The 13014-nt window shown below is 45.5% G+C and overlaps 1 protein-coding gene and 1 long non-coding RNA gene across 5 annotated transcripts in view; both read left to right on the top strand.

Annotated features, from left to right (window-relative positions):
- Positions 1–13014, top strand: part of NXPH1 (neurexophilin 1) — a 178759-nt gene that overhangs the window by 105055 nt on the left and 60690 nt on the right. The window lies entirely within an intron of this gene.
- Positions 1–13014, top strand: part of LOC309515840 — a 38787-nt gene that overhangs the window by 4746 nt on the left and 21027 nt on the right. Inside the window, exon 2 of the long non-coding RNA XR_014212697.1 lies at positions 836–906. This is a non-coding gene — a long non-coding RNA (uncharacterized lncRNA). The remainder of the gene's footprint in view (positions 1–835; positions 907–13014) is intronic.

Genomic DNA, 13014 nt, shown 5'->3' with positions numbered 1-13014 from the left:
GATCTTTGCTAACTTTTGAAATAGGAGGAGGTGGCTGTGAGGAAGGTGGGTGGTTCTTACAGAACATCTACCTTGCACGGAGTGCAGGAAATGAGATTTTCATTATTATTCTGCAGATTCATAAAGTTCCTATCATGCCCTTCAAATAAGCAGGAGGCTCCTGCAAGAGTGGACCTGAATGCAACTGCCCATATTCTGCCTGTTAAAAATATATAATTAAAAATGGCTCATTCTTGTGAACATGATTAGCTTGCCTCCTTGTTCATTGCCTTGGTATAGGGTTGTTTATAATAGAGCTGGTGCTTTATACATGTCTGCCCCAAAGTAAGCTCCATGGGGACCTACTCTGAGGACAATAGCACAGGAAGCTTACTCTGAGGACAGTAGCACAGGGAGCCAGGATGACACACCCCTGATGTTGCTAGACCACAACTCCCACCATCCCAGGTTATTGGCCATTCTGGCTGGGGTCAATGAGAGTAGTTGTTCAGCAATATTTGGAGGGCACCACGTTGGCTATCTCTGGTGTGTGGGTTTGCAGCTTACGTATCAGTTCACATACGCAAAGGCTCAAAGGGTTTTATTTCCTTAATCTGCATCCCACTGGGAGCATTGATAGTTTGTACTGAAACCCATTTTCATGCAGGAGGTTTTCTCATTAGTTGCTCTGCTGTTGTTTCTCAGTATGTATGTATGGAAGCTACAAATACAGTCAAGTCACATCATCAACACATTTTACTTGTGTGAATTCAATTTTATGCACTTGGCTGCAGCTCCATTTCAGCCTTTTTCTTCTGCCTGTGTCTCTCTCTGCCTGCCTCCCACCTCCTTCAAGTCACTCACATGTGGAAGATTGAGGTTAGCCAGTGGAAACGCTTTCCCCTCCCCTCCCCAGTCAGGAAAAAGGTAATTTTGGCTAAATGCAATTTGCTCATATACCCACAATCTTCAGAACTAAAGCCTAATACAGTGTTGCCCCGCAAGACGAATGCCTCGCAAGACGGAAAACTCGCTAGACGAAAGAGTTTTCCATTTTGGAGGTGCTTCGCAAAACAAATTTCCTATGGGCTTGCTTCGCAAGACGCCAATGTCTTGCGAGTTCCTGCTGGTTTTCCCCCCTCCCCCCTTTTCTAAGCCGCTAAGCCGCTTATCAGCTGATCCGATCAGCAGATAAGCCGCTAAAAGCCACTAAAAGCCGCTAATAGCGCTAATCCAGTAATCCAGTAATCCGTCAATGGGCTTGCTTCGCAAGACGAAAAAACCGCTAGACGAAGAGAATCACAAAACGGATTCTTTTCGTCTTGCGAGGCACCACTGTAATAATAATAATAATAATAATAATAATAATAATAATAATAATAATAACAACCCACCTATCTGACTGGGTTTCCCCAGCCACTCTGTATTATGTGACTCACCTGTATATGTATCTTACTATCCTATATTTGTGTAAGTATGTCATGACGTTACAGCTTGTGTGGTTGCTGACAGATGGGACTGCCACCTGGGTGGAAATGGAGGGAAAGTCTTTCTACCCTTCATATCGCAGTTGCTGCTGGCAAAATGGGTGAGCAAAGGAGAGAATGAAAGTCTTTTCTTGGGCTTCTCTCAGTGGTGGCTGGTCCAAGGTAAAGGGGGAGGGGGTTGATGAGAGTCGAGGGTTGTTGGTGAGGTCCAAGGGAAGGGAGCTGGCAGCTGGGTGAGGTCTAAGGGGAGGGAATCAGAGGTTGGCAGGGGGTGAGGGCAGGGCCGTCTTAAGCATATTGGGCGCTGTGGTACAAAGCTCCCTCTGGCACCCCCCTTTTCCCAGAGTTTTTTTTAGGGAGGACAGCACTCCTGGCAGGGCTGGAGGAGGCGGGCAGTGGCTGGAGGCGAAGAGGTGGAAGCTGGACACTGTACCTCCCGGCTTAGCTGGCTGCTTCATGCCGCGGTGGCCATGGCAGATGGAGGCTCTGGGCGTGGCGCTGCTTTGGCGTGGCATGGTGGAGGCCGGAGAGGGTGGTGAGCTGATGCCGGGAGGCGCTGCTTCCAGCCTCTGCCTCTTCCCTGGCGCCCTCCAGAACTTGGCGCCCTGTGCTACTAGCCTCTATGGGTAAGATGTCCCTGGTGAGGGGCAGGTGAGGATGGGGGAGTAGGTGGGGTTGCTGAGCAAAGTGATCAGGGGCACAGCCCATATTATGTATGTATGTACATTTGAATAGAGGTGACTTATGCTATGACCATTGGTACATTTAGTTCAGTATTGTCTACACTGGCTGGTAGTCTTTCCTAGTCCTTTCTGGAGATGTTGAGAATTGAAACTGGGACCTTCTGTGTGCAAAGCATGTGCTAGAGCTCCTTGGCAAATAATACATATCTATATGCTTATTATTTTAAATACAGAACTGGAGGTCTAATTACACCCTACCATAATGCTACACAGGGCATATTTGAAGAAGCAGTTGTTTGGCTTGGCTTTGCTTTAGAGATCCTATCTAGAAAATGCAATATCTGATGCAGGCAAATTATGATGCCTAATGCTGTGTGGTAGCAGTAGGAGTCAATAGTTGTGGTTTGTGTCTGATTTTAGTGGGTGAATGTTGTGTATCTCTGCTGATCCTGCTGTTTGAGCCCGCTGATTTGATTATAAACTTGATGCATTGTATTTGATTTGTGTTCTCTGGTTGTATTTTAACATGTCGTTTGCTGCTTTATGGACCAAAGTGCAGAATACAAAGAAATAATAATAATAATAATAATAATAATAATAATAATAATAATAATAATAGCAATGCTGTAACTTGTCACTATTAGCAGTTGGTGTTAGAAGGAATAGTGTGTGCTGCTGTGCATTCACAGGTTCCTGTTTGATGTGCTACATGTCTGAGGCATTTTCTCACTGGTCCCTTTCCAGATAACTAGTCACAGAAAGTGAACCACAAAGAATGATTTTCTAAAACACACCCTAATTGTCATTTTCATGGCATTATATGCCCACAGTATCTCAAAACTTTCTACAGTTTGCATGTGGCCAGAACATTTACCAGTGTAAATAGTTCTGTCACTTGGTATTTGAACTGGCCATTCAATTTGCTAATGGCTTAGTATAATGCAACAATATATTGAAGCCCTGCATTCCCAAGAAATGCAAAAAAGAAAAAAGAAAAAAAAAGAAGACCCCAGAGATGTTCAACTTCTAGAAGATGCCAGCTTGGGAAAGGTGGCTAGACCCCATCACTTGGAAGCAAGTCCCCCTTTGAATTCAGTGATGTTTACTCCCACGTAACCATGCATAAGGCGGATGGAGGTTTCCTTAATTTAGACATCCTTGTGCTCCTTAATACTCCTTTCATTACAAAAGCATTTTGTGCCCTCCAAAAAGTAAAAAAATAAAAACCTGGGTAATCGGATTTCAGCTGGGTCTGGGCTGATAATGATTGAGATAGTGGCAAGTGCAGAGTTGTCAGAGAGTAGTACAAAATCCAGGGGAATGAAGAAAAGAAGGAAATAGACAGTGATTGGAAGGACAGAGATAATAGGATGCCTTAGGCCAGTTGTAACTCACATGGACCTAATGTGTGTGTGTGTGTTGAGGGAGGGGAGAAGAATGTCTTAAAACCAGGGGGAGCAGGAAATGGGAGGCAGAGAGCCAAATGAAACAAGTCTCACTTGAAGTATTTTTGCCATTTGTTTTCTGAAGCAGTGTGACCTTTCCTATGAAATCATCCGCCAGCCTGCTGTGGAACCAGCATCCCTGGGCTCGCCTCTACCAGAAAGCCATGGATATTTCATGCTGGATCAGGCACTTAATGCATTATCTAATACATAACATAAGGCATGCAAACTGACACCACTAGCCCTTCCTTCCCCCCACCTCCCTCTTGCAGATCTTTGCTAAGGTTAATGCTTTTGTAAATGAATGTCATTGTTCTGATGAATTCCCCACGAAGCTAAACAATTCCGTTGCTCCTTTGTTATGGTACTCTTGTTTTATCCCACTTCTAAAGCTCAACATGAAGCGAGTTCACGTGCTCTTCTTTCTCATAAGAGATCAAAGATAAATGGAAGGAACCATTCAGCAAGGCACAAACTCTGGACCTGTGTTCACGGTTTACAAAAGCAAACACCTGACATGTAGCTGCCACAAAGATGCGCTTTTAAAAGAGAACATTTCATGCAATCTGCTGTGCTGCTTAATGTAGGTCTTGGGTTCTGAAAGCTATGACACCCTTGCTACTCCCGATGATCTTTTAGACCAATGGATTCCAAACCTCTTCTGTGGGATCTGCACAGGCTGCCTATAGGTTTAAGGTGTTAAGTCTAACATACAAAGCCTTCAACAACTTGGGACCTAGATACTTGGTGGAATACCTCTCCTCATATCATTGACCCAGGCCTTGAGGTTAGTGGAGGTGTATTGCCCCACTGTGGGTGTAGCTCCCTGTGTGGTGATGTGGAACATGGCCCTCTCTGTTGTGGCTGGAATTTCTATGCCCTGGAGGCATAGATGGCTGCAACATGGTTTGGATTCCATCACCTGGTGTTCTCCAAAGCCTTTGGAGCATTTGATGAGGGTGCTCTGAGCTTGGATTTTTCTGTTCTGTAGCATTCACTGTTTTCTGAGGTTGTGCTTGATAATATAAAGGTAAAGGACCCCTGGATGGTTAAGTCCAGTCAAAGGTGACTGTGGGGTTGTGGTGCTCATCTCGCTTTCAGGTCAAGGGAGTCGGCATTTGTCCACAGACAGCTTTCTGGGTCATGTGGCCAGCATGACTAAACCGCTTCTGGCACAACAGAACACCGTGACGAAAACCAGAGCACACAGAAATGCCATTTACCTTTCTGCCTCAGCGCTACCTATTTATCTATTTGCACTGGTGTGCTTTCGAACTGCTAGGTTGGCAGGAGCTGGGACAGAGCAATGGGAGCTCACTCTGTTGTGGGGATTCAAACCGCTGACCTTCTGATTGGGAAGCCCAAGAGGTTCAGTTGTTTAGACCGCAGTGCTACCCACATCCCCGTGTTGATTTATTGGCCACTTTAAGAGCAGGATCCTGGACTAGATGGGGCATTGGCCTGAAACAGCAGGACTCTTCTTATATTCTTCTGTTTTTATTTGTTAAATCACTTTGAGATGTTTCATAGACAGCAATTCATAAATGATTTATTTTATTTTTTAATTATTTTTAATTATTTTTTCATTAATAACAATCCAATGGAGGCCACCTTAATACAATGCCAAATCACAATACAATCAAAAGAGCCAATTAAACAATTCCGAATTAAACATTTTTGGATGACTTCCCGTGTTCCGGCTATCAGGAGTTGATGTTATTCCTTGATCTTGCGCCAATTTTCTTAATTAATCCAAGTTCCACAATTCCGATCTTAATCCTTTGTTCTAGCAGCCACTGATATGATGACTTTCTATTGCATTTAATAAATCCAAATCCATTAATTTGCAGAGGGACTTTATATCCTGTAGCTATGTGAAATATTTGTTTACCTTCTTCATTTCCTTCATGTTGTAATCAGTCAATTTTCTTCAACATTGCCCCTCCTTCGAAAGCTCATTTCTAGGTGTGTCACAGCTCCATTTTGCCTCTCTGAAACCAAAAGCAGAAAGAAGTCCGGCCGCAACTTCTGGCTTACTTTCAGTGTTTATATTCTTATTTCTTCTAATGAGCTGGTGTCTCACCAAAACCATCATAAATCAGAACTAGAGCTCTCTTTAGTTGGCAATGTTAACAAATCATTACAGTATTTCACACAGTCTATTCTTTCAAGCACTCCGCAAAGAAAATTATAAGTTTTTGTTGAATCCCTCTTGTATTCCATATATAGTTGTAATCCATTAGTAATTTCCTTCCATTATTAATTGGTTCTTTTCAGTGAAGGTTTGCCGATTCCTAGCACAGCAAAAATAATGTATAAAGAGAACAAAGGCTCCCTTCACTTACGTAGCATTCCAAGTATGATGACCAGAGTCCTCTTCAAATCAAAACCTTGGCACTCAGTGGCTGATTCATTTTGCAGGTTATCGTTCTCCTTCTTCCCAAACACGTCTGTTTCTTAAGTCCAAATTCAGATACATCAAGACAGAAGTACTGTTTCTGGGGGACAGGAGGCGGGCAGGTGTGGAGGATTCCCTGGTCCTGAATGGGGTAACTGTGCCCCTGAAGGACCAGGTGCGCAGCCTGGGAGTCATTTTGGACTCACAGCTGTCCATGGAGGCACAGGTTAAATCCGTGTCCAGGGCAGCTGTTTACCAGCTCCATCTGGTACATAGGCTGAGACCGTATCTGCCCGCGGACTGCCTCGCCAGAGTGGTGCATGCTCTGGTTATCTCCCGCTTGGACTACTGCAATGCGCTCTACGTGGGGCTACCTTTGAAGGTGACTCGGAAACTACAACTAATCCAGAATGCGGCAGCTAGACTGGTGACTGGGGGCGGCCGCCGGGACCATATAACACCGGTCTTGAAAGACCTACATTGGCTCCCAGTACATTTCCGAGCACAATTCAAAGTGTTGGTGCTGACCTTTAAAGCCCTAAACGGCCTCGGTCCAGTATACCTGAAGGAGCGTCTCCACCTCCATCGTTCTACCTGGACACTGAGGTCCAGCACCGAGGGCCTTCTGGCGGTTCCCTCACTGCGAGATGCCAAGTTACAGGGAACCAGGCAGAGGGCCTTCTCGGTAGTGGCGCCCTCCCTGTGGAACGCCCTCCCACCAGATGTCAAAGAGAACAACAACTACCAGACTTTTAGAAGACATCTGAAGGCAGCCCTTTTTAGGGAAGCTTTTAATGTTTGATGTATCACAGCATTTTAATATTCTTTTGGAAGGCGCCCAGAGTGGCTGGGGAAACCCAGCCAGATGGGCGGGGTATAAATAATAAATTATTATTATTATTATTATTATTATTATTATTATTATTATTATACATCTTAAAATAAACAGAGATATCTCCGCTCATGGCTACTGCATTGAGGAGTTTCCAATACGTGCAGTGCTATGCCCTCTGCGTCCCTGCCCCGCATTCCATCGGAACAAGAAGCAGCTATCGAACAATCCGTGAGAGAAAGCTCTCCCCTCCTGACTGGGGGAGGTGGAGCTTGCAAGGATAATGACTCCCAAATTATCCTTGATTAACCGCACGGCTGGCATCCGCTACCATGGGATCGGCAGTTCGCCATGGCGGCTGCGCCAGAAGTCCATAAACAATTTTTAAAATAAACTAAACTAAAAATCTGGTACTGGAAGCCAAGAGCGTCTGGGTACAGAAGCCCCATGGTCTTGTTTTTGTATGTGAAGGACCAGTGGTGGATGGTACCCATTGCGACTGGTATGGCAGAAGGTGGTGAGGTCAACAGTAAGTGGCACCAGAGCCAATGGCAGGCAGAGTCAACTAATTCTGCTTTTGCTGCTATCTTCCTCTCTGCTGAGTTCTACAAGGGCAACACTGGGACTATGGAGGAGGAAGATGATAGGCAGTGCTGCCTCCTTGGTTGCTTGTAAGTAAGAAGGCAAGCAAGTGGAGGATGGCTGAGGGCAGACTGAGGTCGGGGAAGGGTTGTAGCTCAGTGGCAGAACATCTGATTTGCAGGCAGGAGGTCCCAGGTTCGATCCCTGCCATCTCCAGATAGGATTGGGGAAAACTGCTCCCTTAAACCCTGCAGAGCTCCTGCCAGTCAGTGTAGACAATACAAAGCTAGATGGACCCAGAGTCTGACTCACAATAAGGCAGCTTTCTATGTTCCTATGGTGGGACAGTGCCATAGTTACCCTTGTGGAGCAGTTTCCACTGAGAAGGACTCGTGGTTTCATGTTAGGAGATACAGTGGTACCTCGGGTTAAGTACTTAATTCGTTCCCAAGGTCCGTTCTTAACCTGAAACTGTTCTTAACCTGAAGCACCACTTTAGCTAATGGGGCCTCCCGCTGCTGCCGCGCTGCCGGAGCACGATTTCTGTTCTCATCCTGAAGCAAAGTTTTTAACCTGAAGCACTATTTTTGGGTTAGCGGAGTCTGTAACCTGAAGCATATGTAACCTGAAGAGTATGTAACCCAAGGTACCACTGTATTTGCTTGAACAGGAAAACTCATGTTAGAATGACACTACAGTCCACAACTTCTTACCTCCATGGGAAAATTAGGTCTCAGGCAGGGGTGTGATTTTGAAAACAGCCAGCTCCCTGCCACTGGAGTGGCACAACCTGATAAGCGGACGACCTCATCTCAGAGACTGAAACTAACCCCTTCGCTTATCTTCCTAGCCATTCAGTTGAGAAATAGGCAATTTGCTGCCCTCAAATTCCTGAGTGTAGGAATGGTGTCACATTTTTGTGCTTCCAAAATTTCTTCCAGTACCTACAAAGATTTTTTTCACATATGGCTCACAAAAAAATTGAAAAAAATGGCTAAGCTTCTGGAAGTCAGCCTGTGATGATTACACACCCTGCCAATCCCAGGAGAAATAGACCAATAATAGTCCTGCACAATTACAACTGCCAGGAAAGAAAGAGGAGAGAGCGAGAGCAGCCAGCAACCTCCATTATAATGAGGCACACCGGTTTCCTGGTCATATTATAAAATAACCCTTGAGGAAAGAGAAGCAAGAGCCGCCACCAACAGCATCCATAGTGCAGGAAAACTGAAATCACATGTATTGATTTGTGTGATGCTAAGTGTTATTATGTGAATGCTCTGATAATGGGCAAATCCACAAACTTGTTGGGCTGAAGTGTTGTCTAACTGAAGGCAGTTTTAAAGGGGAAAAAATGGAAGTGTTTTAGTGGTTGTGAGACACCTGTGTGCACAAACAAAGGTTGTGTTTGGGTAGCACAAGAAACTATGGTTTGCCATGGTGGAACGAGCCTAGTCTTCCCCTGTGTGGCAGAATTCTTTCTCCCCCTTCTCCCTTCAGTGTGCCTGTGAGGGGGATACCCCAGGTTACTAGAGCATCCAGTTTTAAGTATCCACAGTTTTGTGTTATGTTCAAACTCTCAATCGTGGTTAACCTTTGCCATGGCTTGACTGAATCAACCCAGCTTTATAACCTGCATCTTGAAGTTGGCTTGTTCCACATAAGCCATAGTGAAGATTAACCACTCTTGGCCAGGTTCTGGTGATAAGGCGAGCTGCAGTTAATAAAAGCAGCAGCAGCAGCTTCCAAACTCCTCCTTGAGGACATGGCAGAAGAAGAGGATGGAGCCTGGGTGATGCTAGGCTCATTCTCATAATGATAAATCATGCTTTATCTAGATGTCCGAACACAGCCAATGTGTTTGTATGTGTGTCTCTTCCCTTTTGGCAGCAGTCCATTGCATCACATGGAATGTTATTCTGGAAGACCTCCCAGCTTTCCCAGGCAGCTTTCTCTGGTGTATAAGGAGCTGTCAATGGAACGGGGAGGCTAAAAAGTCCCAAATCTCAGCCTTTGCCATAAATGGATTAAAGCAATTAGCCACAAAGTTTCGGGGAAGAAACATGAGAAGCAGCACAATCAGTGTTTGGCAATGGTTATGCCCTTCTGTAGTTGAGTCTCAGTTCCACTATTATTTGGGGGTGGGGGGTGGGAAGGGAAGACAAATTCATAACACCTATGTACTACAGAAGTATTAAATGGAATCTACTCATCATGGGATGCGGGTGGCGCTGTGGGTTAAACCACAGAGCCTAGGACTTACTGATCAGAAGGTCAGCAGTTCAAATCCTCACGATGGGGTGAGCTCCCGTTGCTCAGTCCCTGCTCCTGCCAACTTAGCAGTTCAAAAGCATGTCAAAAGTACATGTAAATAAATAGGTACCGCTCCGGCGGGAAGGTAAACGGCATTTCCGTGCACTGCTCTGGTTCACCAGAAGCAACTTAGTCATGCTGGCCACATGACCTGGAAGCTGTATGCTGGCTCCCTCGGCCAGTAAAGCGAGATGAGCGCCGCGACCCCAGAGTCGGCCACGACTGGACCTAATGGACAGGGGTCCCTTTACCTTTACCTTTACTCATCATGAAAATTTGAGCCACCCCAGAGCCAGTCACCTCAGCAAGGATGTTCAAGTCCCCCAAAACCAGCAGTCTGGGAGAACTGAACACTGCCTCTGAGACCAGCTCTGTCAGCTCAGGCAGGGAGACTGCTGGGCAGTGAGGCGGGCGGTAAACCAGCAGAATCCTAATTGGTCCTGACTGCCCATTGCCAGGAACACACACTCTATATCCCATCCAACCCTGTTGGAGAGAGAACCTGGAGAGAGGTGGAACTTCTATAGACTACAGCAGCTCCTCCTGCTTGACTCTTGTCTGCCCTGATGCTGCACCAAGTACCCAGATGGGCACAACAGGGCAAGACCAGCTCCACCCTGCTCATCCACCCAGGTATCAGTGATACAGACCTGATCAGTTAAAAATATTGTACCAGCGTTGGCCCTGTGTCACTGGACCACTGGTGCTCTCAGCTGCTGGGGCTGGCTTGCCTGATGGGGAGAGGAGCTAGCAGGAGGGAGTGGTAGCTGTAGGAAGATCAAAGCTTAGGTGGTGAGAAGATTGAAGTCTTTTCTCTTACTCTCTCCCTCCTGTTCGCCTCCTTGCCACAGACAGTGGTCACTTGCTTCCTGGACCACAAAATGTTGGCCCTATCTCTGCTTTGATGCAGCCAGGAGATGTAGATCTAGTGTGTCCACTATGCTTGTCATTCTAGAGGGTTCCTAAGGTAAAGGTAAAGGGACCCCTGACCATTAGGTCCAGTCGTGGCCGACTCTAGGGTTGCGGCCTCATCTCGCTTTATTGGCTGAGGGAGCTGGCGTACAGCTTTCGGGTCATGTGGCCATCATGATTTAAGCCGCTTCTGGTGAACCAGAGCAGCGCACGGAAACGCCGTTTACCTTCCCGCTGGATCAGTACCTATTTATCTACTTGCACTTTGACATGCTTTCAAACTGCTAGGTTGGCAGGAGCAGGGACCGAGCAATGGGAGCTCACCCCATTGTGGGGATTCGAACCACTGACCTTCTGATCGGCAAGTCCTAGGCTCCGTGGTTTAACCCACAGCACCACCCTGCCTGCCAATTACAAGGGCCAATGTAGTCCAGGGTTATTTTTTTTAGCAGTGATTCCTGCACTTCAGGGGGTTGGACTAGATCTTTTTTGGGGTCCCTTCTAATTCTACAGTTCCATGTTTCTATGATTCCTACAACTGATATCTTGTATACAGATATATGCTGAGATCTTACATAGGTATATATTTTTAAAAAGCTTTTAGAATCTATTCCTTTGGGTATATTTGGATACCTCCCCCCCCATCTAATTACATGTAGCCCCTACAACTTTCAATCTATTATGATAATCATATGGGAAGAAGTTTTTCTTGTCTGGCAGGTGAATAGTCTTTTAAAGATAGTGATAAGTGATTGAAACACGCACCAACAACACTCTGAAGACAATTTTTGTGTGTTTGTAACTATTTTTAGTGTACATCACTCCTCCAGAGCCCTCGGCAGTGCAGGCAAAATGCCAGACTTGGCAATCTTTTGAGGTTTTTTAATGTGCCAGGTTCTGGATGTATCACATTTTTTAAAAAAACAAAAACAAAAACAAAAAACCCAGACTTGTTTTCTCAGCCTTAGTAAATTGATCCAGATTTGAGCATGACTATGAAATCTAAAGAGACCTGCGAGACTGGTATTGAAAAGTTGCCACAAAAGCTGGAAAGTGTTGATGGTTGTTCCTTTCTTTCGCGACTCTTTATCACAGTAAAGGGTGAATGAAGAGCAGCTTAGTTTCTGCTCTGGTGTTCTTTTCCATAAGAATATGCCGGTATCAGGTTCCAAGTGCGTAATGCGTTTCTGCTATTCTGCTACACTCATACAAATGAAATGAAAAGACACCACAAAATGCACGAATTCCAAGAGAAAGTCCGCGCTGAGATTTAACATGCAAAGTCACTTTCGCCTTTCACATGCGCAAAATTTCCTATGCCTTGGGTGATTACTTTTAAGTCTATAAGTATGCAGCGCATTGGGAGTACAATGGAGACCATTATAACTTTTAATATCCTGGCTTTGGGGCATGTAAATTCCTTGGCACAATGCTGCGTTATCATCTTTGAAGGCATAATGCCCTTGCTTTAAATACATAAATAAAAATAAAAAGGGATAACCTTGAACTAGCCAATGGCACACAGCCATAAAAAGACCTGTGATTACTATTGCAACTTTGAAGAAGTTTGCAAACTCCCAGTCATGTCCAAAATGTAGCTGTGCCTCAAATTAACAGAGGAATGCAAAAAGAGCCCTGTTGAATCAGGCCAAAAGCCTAGCTAGTTTATTCATTTATCCGACAGTGGAGGCAGAATGTAGTCACCATGGCTTGGCGCCAGGTGAGCCTTGCTAGGGAGAGCATTCCACAATGATGAGCCACCACAAAAAAGGGCAATTCTTGTGTTGCAACCCTCCAGACCTCTTGTGGACGGGACACATGAAGAAGGGCCTCAGATGATGAACACAGGCCTTGAAGTATTACAGTCGTGAGCCACTGAAGGCTTTATAGATCAAAACCAGTACTTTGAATTGGGCCTCGAAACCAAATGACAGCCAGTGCAGTCGATCCAGGATTGGTGTTATATGTTTACACCAGAGCTTTCATGTTGGTGACACACTTTTTAGACATGCATCATTTCGTGACATAGTACCGTATTGGCCTGAATAGAAGCCTCACTTTCCCCCCAAATTCTGACCGTGAAAAGTTAAAGTGCGGCTTATATCTGCGACCTTAAGGTATGCAGCCAAGAGTGCGGGGCAAACAGCGCCAGGAGTACGGGAAAGCAGTGCCTGCCCCATGCGTCATCTGCCAACCTCTCCACCAAGGGAGAGAGAGCAAGGAAGGGGAAAGGCCAACAGTAACGCAGTGCAGCTCCCCTCCCTCCCCATCCAGTATGCAACCAGGAGCAGTGAAGAATGGAGTGGCTTATATTCGGGTATTTTTTTCTCCCCCCCCCCAATTTTTAAAGTGCGGTTTATATTCGGGTGCAGCTTATATTCGG

The sequence above is a fragment of the Podarcis vaucheri genome (genome assembly GCF_965113315.1).
Source record: "Podarcis vaucheri genome assembly, chromosome: 12".
Lineage (NCBI taxonomy): Eukaryota > Metazoa > Chordata > Lepidosauria > Squamata > Lacertidae > Podarcis > Podarcis vaucheri.
Note: the sequence above shows the minus strand (reverse complement) of the source record. Positions and strands in the feature narration are given on the sequence as shown.